Raw genomic sequence first — 21,991 nt, 5'->3', positions numbered from 1 at the left:
CATATTTTGCCCTGCACAGGTCCCACTTTGGACCATGAGGCTGTTTGCTCCAAACCACATCACCTGTGAAGTCAAATGTGACATCAGATACAAGACAGGTAGATATGTGATTGGATAAGCTGCCCAATTGAGTGGGGAGCCAGTGGAGAACTTGATTGCACAGCTGATCCCTGCAGAAAGCAGGCTTGAAGTCACTGTCCATCAGTTAATAGGCAATGACTTCAAACCTGTTGGATTGGCTACACCACCAAGCTAATAGGTGGTGCCTTCAAACCTGCTGATAAGGCCTGGATGTCCTGCCTGGTGCTTTGAAATCATGATGATAATCACCTGACACCAGTGTGGTGTCAGGTGGTAGACAGTTGGGCAGCCCACCCACTGTCAAATTTCTTCCATGACAGGTAGGGGAGATAGTAATCTGGTTTCTTCTCACTGGACTAGATACTTGAAGGAACACCTCTCTCTCTCTCTCTCTCTCTCTCTCTATATATATATATATATATCTCAGCCAGATTGACTAATTGGGGAGATGCTTCTTAGGACCATGGGAAACTGCCTTGTCCTGAGTTCAGACCATAGATCTATATAGCTCAGTATTATCTTCAGGGTATCAGACCAAGTACATTCCTAGCTTTACCTGGAGATGCCTTGGACTGAATCCATCCTCATCTTTGGTGAGACAGGGCCCTTCATTACATGACAATCATCTTTGGGGTGGAATAAACCATTGGTTCCCCCCAAATGCCTACATTCCTATATGCAATTCCCTTCCTAAAACGAATGAGGCTGCATACATGCCACATGCCATACATTAAAAGTTCATTTAAAGCACATGTCTTCCCCCAGAATCCTGGGAAGTGTGGCTGGTTAAGGGTGCTGGAAACTGTAGCACTGTGAGGAGGTAAATTACAGTTTTTGGGATTCTTTGGAGAAAGCCATCTACTTTAAATGAGCTTTAACTGTGTGGTGGCTACACAGCCTTATTTATTCCTCCACTTTAAATTTTTTAAAAAATAGTTATTGTGATTTCATTGTATCCAATGGCAAGGGAGTGGTTTTCCCTCGGACTATTTGAATTACTGAAATTATACACTAGAAAAAGGGCTGGTGCCACCTATTTCAGCTCCTCATTGAAGAGCGAGGATGGATTTAAAAGTATTATACATTTGGCCACAATCCACGGCATTCTGTTCAATCTAATAAGCAGTAAGTCTGTTGGATTCTGGGCTCGCATACCCAGAAGTAAGTCCCACTATAAGTCTGTCAGGATGATCCCTAGAGAGTACACGGCAGACTTCAACACTTATGCATCAACATTATTGTTATTTTCTCTGCTTGATGTGACCATTGGAGACAGGGCTGCATGAGAACTAAGAGGTGACCTGGTCAGTCTGATGAAGCAGACATCGGGTTTTTGGCAGGACGTATCAGCAATATCATGGACGGTCAAGGAGGCGCCTGTTATAAAAATATACAGTGAAACGCAACTGGTGGACTGCTCTTTCTCAAAGGCTAACGTAATGCATTCCTTCTGTTTGGGCTCATTTTCCAGCCTTTCACATTCTTTGCGAACAAGAGTTATAAAACAAGCCTGATGCAGGCCAATTATTTTTACTTTGAAGGTCATTAATCAAGATTGACTAGGAAAATGAAGACAGCTAAGCAAAATTTCATATGTGACTAGAGTGAGATTAAAATAAAACCAGATGGAGATGGACAGAGACACTAAGCAATTTTGTTTTTAAAAAAGCAAAACACGCATGTAATAAATGTCTTTTACAAATTACAGCACTCTTTTTTTCTTACAGTAAATCAAGCTGGGTCATAACGTACAAGTGGTCTCATAGCTGAAACGTCAAAAATAGAACCTGCCTTGTTCTCCTACAGTAATTCCTCAAATCTAAACCAGCAGTGTGGCCCTGACAGTCTATAAACCATCTACCTGGATGTAGATCCATTTTAAGGTAATTGTTCTGATAGCTGTATTTCCGAAGTCTTTGGAATGAACATGCATTAAAACCTACAGAACCTCCTCTTTCTACTCAGCATCTCAGAAGACATGTCTGGAGTCCACAAATGGGCTAGAGAAAGGCTAACAAACTGAAGCTCAATGTGGGTGAGACAGATGCAGACCCATTGCTGGACGGAACCCAACTGAACCACGGATCACTGGTTGGCTTGCTTTACACAGGATCACTTTCTTATGTTCTGCAACCCTGTTATTATATAACTCAGCTCTGCAACTTGATTCTTAGGTGGCATCTGTGGCCTGGAGCACCTTTCTCAAGCTTCACCTGAGGCACCAGCTTCGTTTGCTCCTGAGAAATAAGGTTCTGGTCACTTTTGATGCCCAGCCTTGGCAAAACAGTGCTGTCCATCACTAAAAAGAAAATCAGTGTGCAGATGCATTTAATCTGCTGCACGTATTTAAATGATAGGATAATGTCCAACATAATGGGAACCCCCTCCCCAAAATGTTAGCCTTTGCATTGTTCCACTAGCAGTTTTTGTTTATGCTAGTAATTGGACAAGAATTAGTCTTCCAAAGAACATACGCAAGTGCTATAAACAATGAGCGTTAGCAATTGTTCATCTTCTGGGTCAAGCAGAAGGCAAGTACTGGATTCAACAAAGGTACAAAGTTTAAAACAAGGCTTCCAGGTTTTGTGCTAGTGACATGACACCATGGGATGAAAGCCACAGAATTAGGCTTTTCATGACTCAGAGTTAGTGTATGGACAGCTGATTTCTGGGGACTGCAAAGTGTGGTATCTTTGCTCTCATGGCCTCCTTTCAAACCACATGGGCAAAAGCATGTGACCTGATATCACTGTGATGTCCGGTAATTGGCAGGTGGGTGTGTCCCCTCCTGGCCACAATTGGCCCACAGGGCATGGGGGTGGGATAAAGATCCCCTGGTCTAAAGGTGAAAGATGGCTGAGGTTTTCTGGGTCTGCTCCATACTTGGATGAATAAATTCCTAGGACCTTGAATTCCATGACAGAAGAAAAGCGGGATGTGAATACATAAAGACAACAGGATAGATTCCACCTAGGAATGTAAAGCGTTTCAAAAGGACTGCCACCTGATTAAAAGTAAATTGTACCTAAGAACTGCCTCTCTGAAGCTGCTTATTTGCATTTCAAGGGATGTCTGCTGAAATCTCAGAAGCCAAAGGGGTGGGTGAACAACATTTACAATGGCTGGGCTTCAGTGTCCCTCTCCCTTTCATGTCTATCAAAACCAGGATGAATTATGCAAAGTATGAAATTATGCTAATTATTTCAATTTGCATGATTTATGCATACCACAGAAATCGGCTTTTCTTGGCATGGTATTGGAATGGGGGGGGGTCCAGGGGGAGGAGCACTTTGAAGGGCTCCACCTCTGCGCAGCTTCAATCCCTTTATTAGAAACAAAGATCAAAAAAGAAAACCAAGGACAGTTTCATTAACCTTTATGTTACATCACACCAAAATAATTCAGCAGTGTGTGGGAAGATTTGTCTCGGGTATCCTGACCATTTACAACAGAAAGAAAGGACTTAGTCTCTGCAGGTGAGTATAGTTCTTGGTTGTCCACAGGAAATAGGGCCACCTGAAAAAGTGCTTTCTCTGCAGGCTCAAGTTGGGCTTTTTCCTGTTTAGGATCCCCAACCAGTAGGGTCAGAGAATCCCAGTTTCTGTCTGGAATCACACACAAAATAATGATGCAGTTTCATTAAGCTATGATCAATAGTTGTACATCACAGTCTGACATCCTATTAATATTTCTATAATGGTTGTAGATGGTCAAAAAACCCCAATTTGTTCCTTCCAAAAGCCAAAAGCCTTACTCTGGAGGCAATGGAGGAACCAAGTGTGCCAAGCAATTGTTTTGAAATATCTGGCATTATTATAGATAGGGCTTTAAACATCAAATAAAACTGGACTGGAAATCATAGAACTATTTCCCCCGATCAAAAGTCTTTCATATTAACATGATAGCATCGTTGAAAAAAAAGGTGAAGTTATTTCATAAAAGGGAGTTTGAAAGTCATCGCCCGCTCCTCTTCAAAGCCTCACTGCCATTATTCTTAAGAATCAACTTGCATTTCTTATTTTTTGGAAAATCACTAACCCATTTCCATAAACAAAGCCATAGGTAGGGTGAGGTCCTGAATAATGCTTAGCAGATAAGCAAACAGCTTCTCTCGGAGCAGTTTTGACATCCCTGTAATGCTCCTGGGCATCCTTTTTAAATGGAAGGACACGTACAGAATAGTTTCTATGAAGGAAAAATAAAAATAGCCAGCTAGTTATTTCAGGGAAATTGAAAACCGGTCCTTCTCTTTACATGAGTCAAGATTGCCCCCAGGAAATCAAATATCGGCTGTGATGCTCCCAAGCCCAGCCGGCCCCATGGAGCAGGCGTTAGAAGTTCGCTGTTCCAGGTCCCCACGGAGGCAGGGAGGAGTCCAGCCTGAGAAGACGCAGCTCGTATTCCCAGCTGCATTGGCAAAAAGACAGAACAAGCTATATTTCAGGAAATGGGGGAGTTTAAACGAGCAGCTGATATCTTGCTGTGTTTTACATTCTTGTAGATTAAGCCTTTCCTTCCTCACTGAATCACGTGGAAATATCTGCCTTGCCTGCCAACAGCTCGGCGCACCTGCAGATTGTTATCATGTGGGGTGACAAAAGAAACACCTGGGCAGAAAAACGGAGGGAGTACCTAGAGTTCAAACAGGTGCGGCTGTCTCGAGAAGAGTCGTCTTCTGACTGCGGCAGCCTGGGAAACCTGAGACCGCCGGGGGGGGGGGGAGCATTGCAGAGTCATCCACCCCACAATCTGAAGGCAAGGATTAATTTCCAACCTTAAACTGTACAGGGGTTTTGCCTTGTAGCATTGCAAGGTCATCGTTTTTGTTAGTGAGCGTAAAGCACTTTTTCTTATTGACAGAGCACTTCAGACACACATGATATATCAGTACCACAGCAGGATAAGGGAGGCTAGTGTTATTGCCCTATATTGCAAGGTTGGGTTGAGGAAACAGTGGGCTGCATGACCACACATCTCTTATTTCCTTCAAATCCCTTCTCAAAACACTTTTTCTGTGGCATAGGTTCCCATGACCTACTGTAACTAACAGTGCAAAGTTCCTCATGTTTTCTCAGAAGTGACTCTTGCTGAATTCAATCGGGCTTATTCCCGGGTATTATCATTATTATTCATTCAATTTGTATACCACCCTTCATCCATAAATCTCAGGGCAGCTCACAACACGTGGGATTAAGATTGCAGCCTGTAACAGGGGATCCATATGTGCAACTGAAGCAATGGCATGGACATTCCTGCTTAGCACCAGCAATCCTTCCCTTCCACTTCTGTTTCCCTATGTGAAATGCCTTGCACTTGACACAATTTAGGAGTCTGGTACAACAAAATAGGGACGTGGGTGGCGCTGTGGGTTAAACCACAGAGCCTAGGACTTGCCGATCAGAAGGTCGGCGGTTCAAATCCCCGTGACGGGGTGAGCTCCTGTTGCTTGGTCCCTGCTCCTGCCAACCTAGCAGTTCGAAAGCACGTCAAAGTGCAAGTAGATAAATAGGTACTGCTCCGGCGGGAAGGTAAACAGCGTTTCCGTGCACTGCTCTGGTTCACCAGAAGCAGCTTAGTCATGCTGGCCACATGACCCGGAAGCTGTACGCCGGCTCTCTTGGCCAATAAAGCGAGATGAGTGATGCAACCCCAGAGTCGGTCACGACTGGACCTAATGGTCAGGGGTCCCTTTACCTTTACCTTTACAACAAAATAAGGGATGGTGCTAAGGAATGAAAATCACAATAGTTGATTTTCAGGCACCACTCAAGCAATATGGTTAACTCACAGAATATCTTTTTCACTGCGAAGAATTAAAGCAAACTAATGCTGAGATTCAACCATGATGGAATGTTCTCCCTCCCTCCCTCCCTCCCTCCCTCCCTCCCTCCCTCCCTCTCTCACACACACAATAACACACATACACTATTACTAGATCATAGGGGCAGGCTGTGGCTCCATATTGTAATATATAAATTCCTGCTGTTTGCTCTTGGAAAATTAGCAGCTCGCTGGCTGGAATGAAATATGTGCTTCATTACACAGAGCAAAAGGGAAGGATAATTTAGCTAAGCATTTTTATGTGAGCTTGCATGAAAATTTCTATGAGAGCACTCCATTTTTAAAAAGTACAGTGACAATAGATTCTGCAGCCAGCTGGTGGGCAGAACTCTTCCACTGAATACGCAAATGCGAGGAAAGTACATGGACAATTCCTTTTCCTTGAAACATCCCCACAAAGGCATTCTTCAGTAACCAGGGCGGCAAACTCAGAATCTCAGTGGAGTCTCTGAGATAGTCTCCTTGGGAGTGGGCCACTATTGCTTATGAGGACGGGGGCATGTTAGGGTGGCAGAGAGGTTGGCACACTCCATATGCACCGGCAGATGCACCAGATTTGCTCTGCCAGTGTGTTTGCACCATGCCAACCTCCCCACCATCTTGGTCCTCCCCCTCCTGATAAGCAACGAATGCCCACTTGCTGGGAAGCTAGAGTAGCACCTCTGCCCCATCCCGCAACCTGCTTCTGGGTGAGCCACTGGCCTGGACTTTGTTCCTGGTCGAGCAGCCTTGACCCATATTGCCAGCAACCTAAAGCCATTACAGGAATGTGAAATATTAAACCAAAGCAAACTTCAGAATTATCAATATGATTTTGCTAAGACTGCTTTGAAAGAACCTGATCTTTGAAAGAACCCAAGCAGAGATTTTTACTGAGTACAGTACGTTTCCCAGCACAATTCAAAGTGTTGGTGCTGACCTTTAAAGGCCTAAACAGCCTCGGCCCAATATACCTAAAGGAGCAGTTCCAAGCCCCATCAACACTGAGTTCCAGCTCTGAGGGCCTTTTGGTGGTTCCCTCACTGCGAGAAGTGAGATTACAGGGAACCAGGCAGAGGGCCTTCTCAGTAGTGGCACCCGCCCTGTGGAACGTCCTCCCATCAGATGTCAAGGAAATAAACAACTACCTGACTTTTAGTAGATATCTGAAGGCAGCCCTATTTAGGGAAATTTTTAATGTTTGAAGTTTCATTCTGTTTTTAGTCCTCTGTTGGAAGCCACCCAGAATGTCTGGGGAAACCCAGCAAGATGGGCGGGGTATAAATAAAATAATAAATAAATATTATTTGCAGTGGTGGTGTCTTATTCCTAGCTTTTAAATAGAGAAATCCCACTAAACCCATTTTCAACTCGTAGGTCAGCAACCTCATTTCTTTACTTTCAAGCCAGCAAAGATTCATTACCTAGCGTAAAAAGGATTTGCAGCCCACTGAGTCAAGGTGCTGTTACCCTCTGGGCCAACAGAGAAACCTGCCAAAGGAAAGCCAGAAAATATAAGGTCATGAGTGAGAGCGAATGTGATGGTTTCATCCTTAGTTCTATCTAGAAGTTATTCCACATCCCCACCCCACCCCCACTCCCGCCGACAAAGCTGTGTTTGACCTGATGGGCGCTCTTCATTCAGAGAGATTGAAACTGAAAGTTCAGCGCTGGGTCATGAATGCTGTGGAGGAGCCAGTATGTGAAAAAGCTAACAAGCAAAAATTCTTTTCCTCTTTGTTGTTTTTCTTTTAAAAAACCCGTTAATTCATATATTTGGTAGACTGGATTTCTATATTACTTATTCTGCGGGGGGAAAGAAACAAACTCTGCAATCATATGCATAGCTATAGCATAATTCTAACAATGTCTAGAGGTCTTGGGGCTCACTCCCACGCAGGTGGCATTAAGATTACAGCATTATCTGGAAATCAGTGGCATTGAACAGAGTGGACTTAAACCTAGTGATTGTGCTCCACAGCTGCAATCCTGTACACATTTACCTGGGAGTAAGCCCCACTAAACTAAGTTGAATTTACTTCTGCATATGGGTGGGCAACTCTTTGCCACTTTCTCTGTTTCTCATTTTTCCAATCCCATATCAGTTTTCAATTGTTATTATTCTTTTAAAAGTCCTCATGAATCTTCATCAGTATTTAAGTGTGAATTTCTTCAAGTAAACACATTTTGGTATGCAATTATGCCCAGTACACACATTTTTTGCAAAGCAATTTCCCACATAAGAATACTTTTTTGTATGCTCTTTTCATCTGCACACACATTTTCATGCACACTTTACACTGCGTATGCATTTTTGTACACATTACTTTGCTGGAGAACTGCATTGCAAAATTCAAAGAAATGTGAATTTCGAAGGAAGGCTATGTTTCGGTTTGTGTATTGTTTTGGAAATTACCAATTAGGTAGGCTCACTTTTCACTGCAAACTGAACCAAATTCCTCCCCCACTCCTACTTCTGAGTACACGTTTATAGGATCACATGACCAGTTACTGTCCCTGCCCATATGACATCTTCCTTCATACATTCCTGTGGCAGTTGCACCAGGAATAATCCAGTAGGTATCTTGTTGGCCTCTGTGAGAATAGAAGGCTGGACTAGGTGGGCACCTGACCTGATTCAGCAGGCAATAATAATAATAATAATTTTATTATTATTATTATTATTATTATTATTATTATTATTATTATTATTATTATTATTTTATATATATCCCGCCCTCCCCAGCCGAAGCCGGGCTCAGAGCAGCTAACAACAGTAAAATGATATAACATTCTAAAATCATTTCATTCTAAAATCAATTCAAATCAGATTAATGGCAACCATTGAGTGAGAGTTCTGTGAGGATTGCCAAAGGAGATGGTCAGGCTATGCCCTGGCCAAAGGCCTGGTGGAACAGCTCTGTCTTGCAGGCCCTGCGGAAAGATGTCGTCCCACAGGGCCCTAGTCTCTTGTGACAGATTGTTCCACCAGATCGGAGCCACAGCCAAAAAAGCCCTGGCTCTGGTTGAGGCCAGCCTAACCTCTCTGTGGCCCAGGACCTCCAAGATATTTTTGTTTGAAGACCGTAAGATCCTCTGTGGGACATACCAGGGGAGGCAGTCCTGCAGGTACGAGGGTTCTATGCCGTATAGGGCTTTAAAGGTTAAAACCAGCACCTTAAACCTGATCCTGTACTCCACTGGGAGCCAGTGCAGCTGGTATAGCACCGGGTGAATGTGATCCCACAGCGAGGACCTTGTAAGGAGTCTCGCCGTGGCATTCTGCACCCACTGGAGTTTCCCGGTCAGTCTCAAGGGCTGAATTATATTCTGAATTGGATCTGTTGTACTAGCCTGCAGCCCTTTCCTCAAGGGTAGACGGGAAAAGCTTGGCTGAAGAAAATTGTTCTTCTTTTTTTTTTATAAATTTTTATTGGTTTTACAGATTTTTTAAACACAAACAAACACATAGATAACAAACAAACACGTATAATTTCATAACATTTTTTCATAAACTTCTTTTACGGGACTCCCCCATACCCCCCCTTTCTGCATCCCAATGTCCAAAGTATTTTTTAGCAACTTCTAAATATACCTTTCCAACCTCTGTCATCTTAGTTATCTCTATAAACTGACCTTATATCACTGTATCCTTTTGTTCCTGAAAACCACAACACTCTAACATTCATTAAGTTTATAATAGTCCTTAAGATAACTTTTGAATTTTCTCCATTCTTCTTCCACCGTCTCTTTTCGTTGGTCACGGATTCTGCCTGTCATCTCGGCCAATGTCATATAGTCCATCACTTTCATCTGCCATTCTTCCAGAGTGGGTAGATCTTGTGTCTTCCAATACTTTGCGATGAGTATTCTTGCTGCTGTTGTGGCATACATAAAGAAAGTTCTATCCTTCTTTGACACCAATTGGCCGACAATGCCCAAGAGAAAGGCCTCTGGTTTTTTAAAGAAAGTACTTTTAAGTACCTTTTTCATTTCATTATAGATCATTTCCCAGAAAGCCTTAATCTTTGGGCATGTCCACCAAAGGTGATAAAAGGTACCTTCAGTCTCCTTACATTTCCAACATTTATTATCGGGCAAATGATAGATTTTTGCCAGCTTGACTGGGGTCATGTACCACCTATAGACCATTTTCATAATGTTTTCCTTTAAGGCATTACATGCCGTAAATTTAATACCGGTGTTCCATAACCATTCCCAGTCAGCTGACATAATGTTATGACCCATGAAGAAAATTGTTCTTCAGTGTGAAACCAGCCTCCATCCCTTCCTGGTTGCAGCAATGAGAGAATAAGTAAACTTCATTCTGTACCATTAGAAGCATATAGAAATTAAGGAAGCAGGAAAACAAGGTTGGACTTATCATGTAGCAATGTGAAACAGACTGCTTTGGGCAGCTGATTTAGTAGCAGTCATAAATTTATATTTATTTGGCCATAAACCATAACAAAGCTAAGATATCAATACAAAATAAAAGTCAGGAACAGTACTTAGATGTGTACATCATATATAGATTTGTTTGAACCACAGGTCACAAAAGCCATGATTAGATAATCGGAAAGCAAGTTATCGAAATGGAGAGTCAGTCACTCAATCTATCATATAAGCAGAGCCCAAACATTTGGCGCATACGCTCCCCTTCAACAGCAAATAAAGCTACCTTTTTTTGGTTATATATGTAGTACAGCTGGTTAATAGAAATTCAATTTTTGTTCATTTGACAAAACAACAACTGTGTTGACAGGAAATTCTTCTGGATGTCTCTGTTTGATTTCCTTCTAAATAAGGCAAATCAGCAAGTAGTGAATCATCCCTAGATCCTGCCAACTGTCAGCAAGAGAAATCTGGTTCCATCCAGTGCAGGGCAACTTCCCACTGCTCAGCCCTCATCCCTTGTCTTGGAGGTCTTTGGTGGGAGCTATTGCCTGACAACCACCAGCTGCCCAGTTGCAGCTCATGGGAGCAGAGTCAGTGGTATCCTCTTGGTGGTGGCAGCACTGCACTTGTTGGGATGGGGGTGAGTGAGGAAGTGGAGAAGGAAGGCAGGAGCTCTGAGCGGCAGGCAGTGGCCGCAGGTGCAGGTGCACCTACAAAGCCACCACCACCAACTTGAAGCTCCTGCAACCTCACCACTCCAGCCCTGTCTTGACAAGCAGAGTGCCTTTACTGCCAGGAAGATGCTACTGAGTGCATTCTCCCAAGAGTGACTGTAGCAATTGCCAGTAAAAGGAGACTGCTTCCCTCATGGGCTGGGTCATTCTAGCTGCTCAGCCCCACATTGCACAGGCAGCCGGCTTGCATCATGGGTTCAGCAAGATCCAGCTGCTCAGCCCCACATCCTTGCCTCAGAGGGCTTCTGATTGTCTGCATCAATGGAGCAAACAGTCATATTTTGACAATAGTATACTCATGAACAAGGGACGCGGGTGGCGCTGTGGGTTAAACCTCAGAGCCTAGGACTTGCCGATCAGAAGGTTGGCGGTTCGAATCCCTGTGACAGGGTGAGCTCCCGTTGCTCGGTCCCTGCTCCTGCCAACCTAGCAGTTCGAAAGCACATCAAAGTGCAAGTAGATCAATAGGTACCGCTCCAGCAGGAAGGTAAACGGCGTTTCCGTGTGCTGCTCTGGTTCACCAGAAGCAGCTTAGCCACATGACCCGGAAGCTGTACGCCGGCTCTCTCAGCCAATAAAGTGAGATGAGCGCCGCAACCCCAGAGTCGGCCACGACTGGACCTAATGGTCAGGGGTCCCTTCACCTTTAACTTTATACTCATGAACACAGGTATCTGCTCAGATGGTTCTCCTTATTTTAATATTTAATGTAGATGTAAAATAATGCTCAATGGTCATTATAACCCATTATTATCATTAACAGCAATTTTGTTTTTGATTATTTTATATATTTAGAAGGATTTATAAACTACTTAATCAAAGAACTCTCCAAGCAATGTGAATTCTTAATTCTCTAACTGAAATCAACGGAACTCTTAAGGGCTTAACTTTGGTTGGGTAATTATGCCCCGATAAAGGGTTCTATTCAATGCTAGCCCATTGAAATTAACAAGTGTAACTCATTGAGGTTCGTTTATTTTATTACGTTTATGCCGGGTAAAATTTGTTTTACTGCAGAATGTTACTGCAGAATGTGCATGGAACAGGGAGAATGCTGTAAGCAGTCATGATCCTCTTCTTCTTGAGTAGAAGACAAGTGTTTAGGGGTGGGGGTGGGGAATCTGTGGTTTGTCCAGTGTTTAGCTAGACTACAAACCTCAACAGCCCTAACCATTGGCTGGGACTGATGGGCCAATGGCACCTAGAGGGGCACTGGCATCCTACCCCTGATTCAGGGACATGGGATCTGCCTTATACTGTCAGACCATTGGTCCATATAGCTCAGTCTTGTCTACACTGTTGGGTTTTGGAATGGGATTTCCCCCTCCCTACCTGAAGTTGCTGAGGACTGAACCAGGGACTTTCGCCATGCATGGAATATGTTCTGCTACTGAACTCCAGACCTTCTTTTGTTTTTGTTGCTCTGTGATAAGGGGTTAGCTAGCATTTTCATGCATGGGAGCATTCATACAAAGGCTGTATAAAGGTAATGTCAACAGCTAATGATTATCAAGATGAAGGTTTCTGGTGAGAATGCAGCAACATTAGCAAGGGGCAATGATCTAGCCTAGAAGTGACTTGCTGGGTGGGCAAAGTTGCTACGCTAGCATCCCTTGTAAGGTGCTGTTGGAAGGAGACAGGAAAGGTGGCAAGGAAGTTGGCACAGTGCAAATGCATTGGCAGGAGCACCAGATTGGCTCTGCTGGAGTGTTTCTACCTCCCTGCTGATGCTCCCTCTCCCTGCTGGAAGCAACAGTAGCTGACCTCCTAAGAAGCTAGCATAGCAGTTCTGCTGCATCCAGCGATCCACTTCTGAATTCTAGTCCCTAATGTAATGCAGTGGTACCTCTAGTTACGAACTTAATTCATTCCGGAGGTCCGTTCTTTACCTGAAGCTGTGCTTAACTAAAGGCGTGCTTTCACTAATGGGGCCTCTTGCTGCCACTGTGCTGCCAGCACACGATTTCCGTTCTCATCCTAGGGCAAAGTTCTCAACTCGAGGTAACTCTTCCAGGTTAGCAGAGTTTGTAACCTGAAGCATTTGTAACCTGAGGCGTTTGTAACTCGAGGTACCACTGTATTTTTAAGTTCCACTGATTTAAACAAGAGAATTAAGAATACACAAAGAGGTGCTGAACTTGGATGGAATGCTAAGTACTTCCACATCCAAACATATTGTTTTCAAACAAACTATAAGCAAGATCTTACATGGCATCTAGATGTATCACATTCTGCATTTCATGTGCCTGAGCTAGATGATGTTTCATTGTTGTTCTTCCATTTTGGTTTTCGAAGAGCCACATGATATTAGAACATTGGCACAATTTATTACTGTTGTTGTTATTATTTCTCTTGAGATGGCCGTTTGAACCAAAGTTCTATAATTGGCCTAAATTAGTTGTTGTATATAGCTAATTTAAGTGACCTGCTATATTCATGAACAAAGTGGCTCTTTAGTCTTTGTGACACGGGTCGTTTATTTGGTGTCTTGTTCACCATAGATTCCTAAAAGGAAATAAAGAAAATAAAATAAAGAACAAGGCCTAACTCAAGAGGCTGGTTTGTGTAAGAGGGGAAAGAATTACAGAATCTGCATTTAATCAAAACATGCAAAACAATCTCCAGATTCTGTCTGGCAACAAATTTAGGATTTTACAAAGCTGCAAAGCTCATTTGTTTGGCTATAAATATTGCAGCGATGAAAGACAGCCCTAACTCTGTCTTCCCACCACTTCATGACTGATAGGGAAGTTAAGTTTTATGTGTTTGCTCAGGAACCCATTAGACTTAATCTTTCCAGTAGGATTCCAAAGACAGGTGATAAATGGTCCATGCATCAGATTAAGGTGGGGATATCTATCGGGGTGCTGCAAGAGATCTGGGGATTTAATTAAAGTTTGGAAGAGAAACACCCTGCTCTGTCCCTTTCTCTTTACTTATGTCTTTCCTGTTAGCCTTTGGGCTGGAACCTTTGGAGTTTCCCCCTAATTTTATTTACGGCTTTTCACCTAAGCAACAACAGTTGTTGGTGGCATTCATCTGTCTCGAGAGACAATGGAGTGCGCCTCCAGGGGTGAAGTCAAACAACTGTTATCAGCATCAAAGTGACATCCCTGGGGCACAAGCCTGGGCAGTGTGTATGGAGGTCCTGGATTGCCCAGACAACAAGACCCCCCTCTCTTGGGCTCACTTATATGGTCCAAAGGAAAACAGAACAATACATTTGACACCAGCTTCGCTGCAGGAGTTGCTGGACGGAGGCATACAAAGCATCATTCAGCCGTCTTAGGGACTCGACTCCGGATTTCCGTGGGATTTACTCCTTAGCTTTTTCTTCTCCTGACAAGAGTAAAATCATAGAACCATAGAATCATAAAGTTTGAAGGGACCCTGAGGGTCATGTAGAAAAGGAATCTCAGTTAAGCATCCCTGACCTATGGCCATCCAACCTCTGCTTAAAACCACCAATGAAGGAGAGTCCACCAACTTCCAAGGGAGTCCGTTCCATTGTTGAGCAGCTCTTAACATCAGAAAGTTTTTCCTGATGTTTAGTCGGAATCGCCTTTCTTATAACTTGAATCCATTGGTTTGGATCCTACCCTCTGGAGCAGGAGAAAACAAGCTGGCTCCATCTTCCATGTGAAAGCTCTTAAGATATTTGAAGATGGCATCATATCTCTTCCCACTCACTTCTTCTCCAGGCTGAACATCAACCACAAGAAAATTTCATAAATATACAGTTAGGAATGGGCAAATCTGTCAATTTCAGTTTCTCTGAGTTTCTTGCTTCCTCCCATCTAAAGTTTAGTTCTCTGAATTTCCACATTGGTTGATGATGATGATGATAAGCTTCATGAAAATTCATCAGCATTTTCTGATACAATATACTCCTAATATACACATTATATTAGTAATATACAATTTTTCATAATGCATTGCATTTGATACCGTTTTTGCAAATAGGTACCTTTTTATTCACTGTTTGCCCTACTACATACATTTTTGTACACATTACTTGGCTGGAGAATTGCATTGCCAAACTTGGATATGTGCAGATTTCAAAAGATTTCTGTGCTTCAATTCACTTATTGTTTCAGAAAGTACAAATTAGGTAGGCTTGCCTTTAGATGTGAATGGAATCTAATTTCTCCTCCATCCTTATATAAAATAAAAGAGTAATCATGAAATCACTGAGCAGAAGAATTAAGGTCAGAGGAAAATATATATATATATATATTAAAGAAGAATTGAATTAAAAATCACCCAGAGTTCCATTAAAATAAAGAACTCCGTTTACCCAGAACTTCTAAGAACTACTTTCATGTGTCATTCAGATATTTTTTTTAAAATCAATTCAGTAAATTAGCTAATCTGAATTAATTCATTGCAACCGCTTACTACTTCCCACCACACTTTCAATGGCAAATCCAGGAGCAGGGAGTACTTTCCTCCCCCTCAAATTCAGGAGAAATGAACAGGAAAAAAGAAGAAAGAAGAAACATAATTACAATCTTTAAAGTGCAAGTTAATTTATTCAGGGACAGGTAATTTAAAATGGTGTTTCAGTAGATGATCAAAAGCAGCAAAACAGCTGGCTGGGAGCATCACTCCCCCCTTACCATCTTGGCGCACACTTGCTTGGGAGTTTTTGCCCTCACCTTGAAGGAGTGCCACAAAGCAGCGTGCCAAAGGAGACAGTTTGCTCGTGTGCACTGGACCGTGAATGGGATCACAAGGATCAACCTCAATGTGAACTGCTGGATGAAGTGCATTAAAATGGACCTTTGAATGTGCAGTACGCAGAAATGTTTCTGAGAGATAGCTTCATATGGGAAAGTTGAATTCATTGTTAACCCTGATAGTTTACTGGGATAAGGATTTGATAAGCCATTAGCAGGTAAGACTATATGAATTGAGCCATGAATCGGGGGGGGGGGGGGAGAGAGAGACCCCTAATTTTTTCATACTGTGAAAATATTTTTGAGAAGAAAGTTCAGAGTGTCAAAGTTATTGGTTAATCAGAGTTAAAACATTGAACTTACATCCCTAATGTATGGTGGTAATAATAATAATAATAATAATAATAATAATAATAATAATAATAATAATAATAATAATTTATTATTTATACCCTGCCCATCCTGCTGGGTTTCCCCAGCCACTCTGGGCGGCTCCCAACAGAATATTAAAAACATGATAAAACATCAAACATTAAAAGTTCCCTAAATAGGGCTGCCTTCAGGTGTCAGATAGTTGTTTATTTCCTTGACATCTGATGGGAGGAGAATCCACAGGGCAGGTGCCACTACCGAGTGTTGAATGGTCTCTTTTAATTTGAAGGTTCATTATTGTTGCACAAGATGTGTATGTCTTTAAGGGCCAGAGCAAATAACATGACCTAGTTTTACAGCTGTGAAGCAGTATAGCAGGTGCTGTTAAGTTGTGTTAATTAAGCTGTGTCAGCAATTGGGTATAGTCTATAAAGAGCAGCACCTAGCTCTCTCAGTATCCTGGTGGTTGGGTTGGTGGATGGGTCATGCTTATTGATATATTATAATTAATGTAAAAGGAGTTTTTGTTATTAAAACCTAGCTAAAGTTATTTTGCATTCCTTGTAATGTGTGGTCTCCCCAGCAAGCCTTCTGCAGTGCAACTAGTCTGGAAATAGCCAACACCGAGAAGGCCCTCTGCCTGGTTCCCTGTAACTTTGCTTCTCGCAGTGAGGGAACCGCCAGAAGGCCCTCGGCGCTGGACCTCAGTGTCTGGGCTGAACGATGGGGGTGGAGACGCTCCTTCAGGTATATTGGGCCAAGGTCCTTTAGGGCTTTAAAGGTCAGCACCAACATTTTGAATTGTGCTCAGAAACATACTGGGAGCCAATGTAGGTCTTTCAGGACCAGTGTGACATGGTCTCGGGGCCACTCCTTGTTTCATTCAAATACATGATTACTAGAGACCAAGTCCCATTGAACACAGTGGGACTTACTTGTGAGTAAACACACACAAGATTGCACCACCTCAGATTTGTTACGCTTTGCAGCGTTTGGCCCTCTGTGCTTTTCCAGTGATGTTTGTAACATCTGACTTTGCAGGAAATGTTGGCTCAACTCTCCGCTTCCAAGGAAAAAGAGAGCTTCCTACTGAGCACTTAGTAACTTAAAAAAAGAGGAAAAGCTGTCCGCTTTCAGGGTGTTAGCTTTATCTAAGATATATGGAGCGGTTTGATATGTGCCTCACATCAAAGTACATTCAAGCCAGGGGTGGTCCTACCTTTAGGCAAAGTGAGTCATAGCAAGAAATCATTGACGGGGACACCAATTTATTTTTATATATAATGTTGTATTTCCTGTCCTTCTAGTTCCTGTGCACCACAGAGCTTATGTGACGAGGGTAGAGAACACAGATAAAACATGATCTTTGCAGCAAATGCTTCGGAGGCAAAATCCTGCTGCGGGAGAAATATCTTCACCAATGAGCACATAGTTAAACTATGGAATCCATTCCCATGAAAGATAATGGTGGCTGCCATTTTGAGGATTAGACAAATTCACGGAGGAAAAAGGCAGCTGCTGGGACTCAGGGAGAGTCCCGTTGCTCTCAGGTCTTGCTTGTAGGCTTTCCACATACCCTTCAACATTTCTCTGATGAAAATAGAGATGTCTTAAGGAAAAGTAGGACATTCTGGGATCAAATAAGAAACCGGGACAACTTCTGTAAATCCAGGACTGCCCCTAGAAAATAGGGACAATTGAAGGGTCTGTCCATAGGCATTGCTTTGGCTACTTTGAGAAGAGGATGTTGACCTAGATAGGCCTTTGGCTAGCCAGCAGCACTCTTCTTATGTGTTTATGAGAGACTGCACTCCCTGGGGGCAAGATGTCCCACAATGTTGGTGCAACCCTGAGAAGGCCTTATCTCTTGTTGCCCCCCTGCTGTGTAGGACATAGAGAAAGCCCTCTCATTCTGGCCTTCCAGAGCAGGCAGGATTTCTTCCCAGGACACCAACAAGCGTAGCAGAGCTTGAGAAATGCATTTTCTTTAGAGACCATGCTCGACTTCAGCTTAGCCTACAGAAAAGCATGTGTGTTTGTGTGGGGGAGGAAAACAGGGTAGTGGAAGGCTTCGATTTCCAAGCCGCTAGCTCATTCCTCGGTTCTGCGAGCTGATTAGTTCTTTCACTTGCACTCCTGCTTCTTAGCTGTCAACGCTAGAAGAATGCATCCTGGCCAATAACGTTTCAAAAGGAATGCACAGAGATGGAATCATAACAGCTAAGCCAAGACATTGAAGATTACCTGTGTACGAGTGAGAGAGAGGGAGGACTGGCAGGGGCAAAGGGAGGAATAAAGGAGCAATTCGGTAATTTCGGAAAGAATGGTACTGCTTTACCCCGGCAAGTTCGCTATCACTTGAGTAATGACAAGTTGACTCAGGTTCCCTCCTCCCCCTCTGTTTTTTTAAAGTCTCTTTCCATTTTTGCCATCTGCCAGCTGAAGGATGTCAGGCTACACCAAGCGCAAAAGAAGACTATAGCGATTTCAAAAAGCAGCTTGTTTTATGAACAATATACAAAAGGAGGTTCTCCAACAGCTGGGCAATATTAGGCTGCCAGAAATGTAGGTCACTGTTATCAATCAGTGTTGTATATGAAATGCCCAGGTGCGCCCCGGTTAACATGGCCCCACAAAGCAAGCGGCAAATGCAGGATGAGATTGGAGGCAAGCTTGAAAGCCAAGACTGCACAGCTATGAAACTCCTGTGTGTTTTCTTGATTCAGTGGAGCCTCTTTACATTGTGCCAGGCTGCGTTTCTGACATTTGAATCCTTCTTCCCAATTAAGAATTAGATCCTGGCATACTACAAGCTCATTCACATGTTACACTGAACACAGATGCAAGTTGAGCTACGCCTGCACAAATGTGCTGTGTGAAAGAGTGCACATTTATTGATTGATTTTGCTCAGTTATTTATGTACATAGGTACAGAGAAGTGCCATCATAGAAGTTTATAAAATTATCCGTGGCATGACAAAATTGGACAGAGAAAGGTTTTTCCTTCCAAATGTTCTTTCGTATGTGGTGGACTTGTAAAAGGGTAAAAGAGTGTTGGGAAATGATCCATAAGGAATTGAAAAAAAAAGTTTTAACACACTTTCTCGAGAAACCAGAGTCCTTTCTGTTGGGGATAATTCAGACTGAAATTCCCAGGTGTCAAAAAAGGTTATTTATGTATGCTACTACTGTGGCCCGTGTTTCGTTAGCCCCAAAATGGAAAAAATGAGCAAGGTCCCAACCAAAGAAGAATGGCAACTTAAGTTGACATAATATGTGCAGCTTGCAGACTTAACATACAGAATAAGAGAACAAGAAGAACATACGTTTAGAAAAGATTGGAAAACGTTTATTGAATATATGAGAAATAATTGTGTAAAGTTGAAACCGCTGGCACCATTAAGATAAACTCAACAGTGTAAATAATGGTATCTGAAGAAGTATGCATGCACACGAAAGCTCATACCAAGAACTAACTTAGTTGGTCTTTCAGGTGCTACTGGAAGGAATTTTTTTATTTTGACTATGGCAGACCAACACGGCTACCTATCTACAAGTGTAAATAATAAGTTTTGATGGATGCAATAATGGAATTCTGAATGGTATATTTTTTGTAAAATATGCAGGGATTTATGATATGTAAAATGAACCATGGAAAGAGAAGAAGGGAAGTCACTGGTATCTTAAGGAAGTAAAAATGTGCATTTTAAATTGCAAAACAGAAAATGTAATAAAAATTATATACTGTACAAAAGAAAGAGAGAGGTTTTTGCTCCCTCTCACATGGCTTGTGGAAGCTTTCCAACATCAGAAGAATCAAGACAGATAAAAGGAAGTACTTCATGCAGTGCATAGTTAAACTATGGAACTATGAGAGGCAACAATGGCTACCTTATTGGATGGCTTATTGAGAGCCAGTGTGGTGTAGTGGTTAAGAGCGGTGGTCTCGTAATCTGGTGAACCGGGTTCGATTCCCTGCTCCTCCACACGCAGCTGCTGGGTGACCTTGGGCTAGTCACACTCAGTCTCTCAGCCTCACTCACCTCACAGAGTGTTTCTTGTGAGGGAGCAAGGGAAAGGAGATTGTTAGCCGCTTTGAGACTCCTTCAGGTAGTGATAAAGCGGGATATTAAATCCAAACTCTTCTTTAAAAGTGGATTGGACAAATTCACGGAGGATAAGACTATCATTTGGCTGATTTGCCTCCATAGGTGCTTCTGAATGCCAGTTTCTGGAAGCCACAGGACAGACCCCTAACAACAGGTATCTATTCAAAGGTATGAAATTTGGGATTGGCTGAGAATAGGCAGACATAGAAATCCCCTATATTTTGGCCAACATTGCTCTTAAGAAGAGTGCACAGAAAGCACATCAATATGTGATCAGCAATTCATGTAAAATGAATTCTACGTTTCAGTAATAACCAGATAATAAAAACAATACTTTTTTTAAACGGTGGAAAATACCAGGGTTTCAAATGTTTAAAGCTACATTAGACAACACAGCGGGGGGGGGGGCATCCAACCACCCCTAAAAATGCCTGTCTTGGCAATATATAGCAATGATAGAGAAATACAAACGATCTAATTACTCTCCCTAATTCCCTATCTCTGTAAAGCACTTTGAGATCTCCAGATAAAATTGGCTACAAGCTGCTCTGGAGTATTATTCATTCACACTGTTTAATGGTTACAAAGCCATCGCAGCATTGTGCAAGCTCCCCAAATAAAAAATGGTTATGCAGTCTTTCAGATTAGAGGATAAGACTTCTCAGCCTTTGCTAAAACATTTGGGTGATTAATCTAGCATTAACAATTGTTCCTGCAAAGGTATTGTGACTGCTAAACAGAATGCATTAAATGCTTCTCGTGACTATTACACACACACACACACACACACACACACACACACACAAAATATAATATAATATACTGGAGAAAATATTTTGCATACATCGTACATAATGAAACTAAGTAATTCAATCACATTTAATAATGCTTTCCAGATAGTTAAGGCTATCTGGATGAAGAAGGGCTTAGCACTGCAGTCTTAATGGCAACATTCAAATGTTACGAGGCTAACTCAACAGTGTTTTCAAATCAACCACCATTTGATGGGAATTATCCGATCGATCGATGGATGATAGATAGATGCAGACATGCCAAACAACTGGTTATGGACATTTAAAAATAAGCACAGTGGCATTGAAATAAGCCTTCCAAAAAAGAAGAGATGCAAGTAAAAGGACGCTGTGCACTCGTGCCCCTTGCTTTGGGGTAAATTGCTATCCCCATTTTGCCTATTGTGGAAATGCTTTGCTAATGCCTTTTTAAAAAATGAGGTTAGCTTTAGGGGTGACTGAGCACCACCCTGCTCAGCTCACAAAACGGAGGATCCACAAAATCTCAGGGGGGTTAATAGGTGCTGAACAAGCATGCTGCTTGCAAAATCCTTTGAGTTTGTGATCCCTGTGCCATTTCTCCCCTACACAGGAAAGCTAAGGATACCTGGCCTGGGGTGGGAGTATATAATGTCATTACCTGCTGCTACTTCCCTCAGCTATTATAATAAACACTCACCTTGGGAAGGGAGGAGGTTTAACCGATGGGAGACAGCTCCTTGAAGCCTCAAAGCAATCACTGATGGGGGGGGGGGTTCTCAACAGGAGGTTCAGGGGAATTGAATTTCTGAAATGAAATTTTGTTTTCTAGGCAACTATTAGAAATGCAGGAGCCCTTGCCTTCCTTTACAACACCTTGCCCTAATCTCAGCTGGGAAATAATTGCTTCCCTAGTCCAAATGGCGTGATCAGTTACTCCTGATTCCATAGACAGGTTACTTGAGTACTACCAAGCTGAGCCTCAGAATTCAAGTTGTGGGTCTTCAGTTTACTTATGTGAGCCATAA

This window comes from Podarcis liolepis (assembly GCF_965112155.1).
Source record: "Podarcis liolepis genome assembly, chromosome: 8".
NCBI lineage: Eukaryota > Metazoa > Chordata > Lepidosauria > Squamata > Lacertidae > Podarcis > Podarcis liolepis.
Note: the sequence above shows the minus strand (reverse complement) of the source record.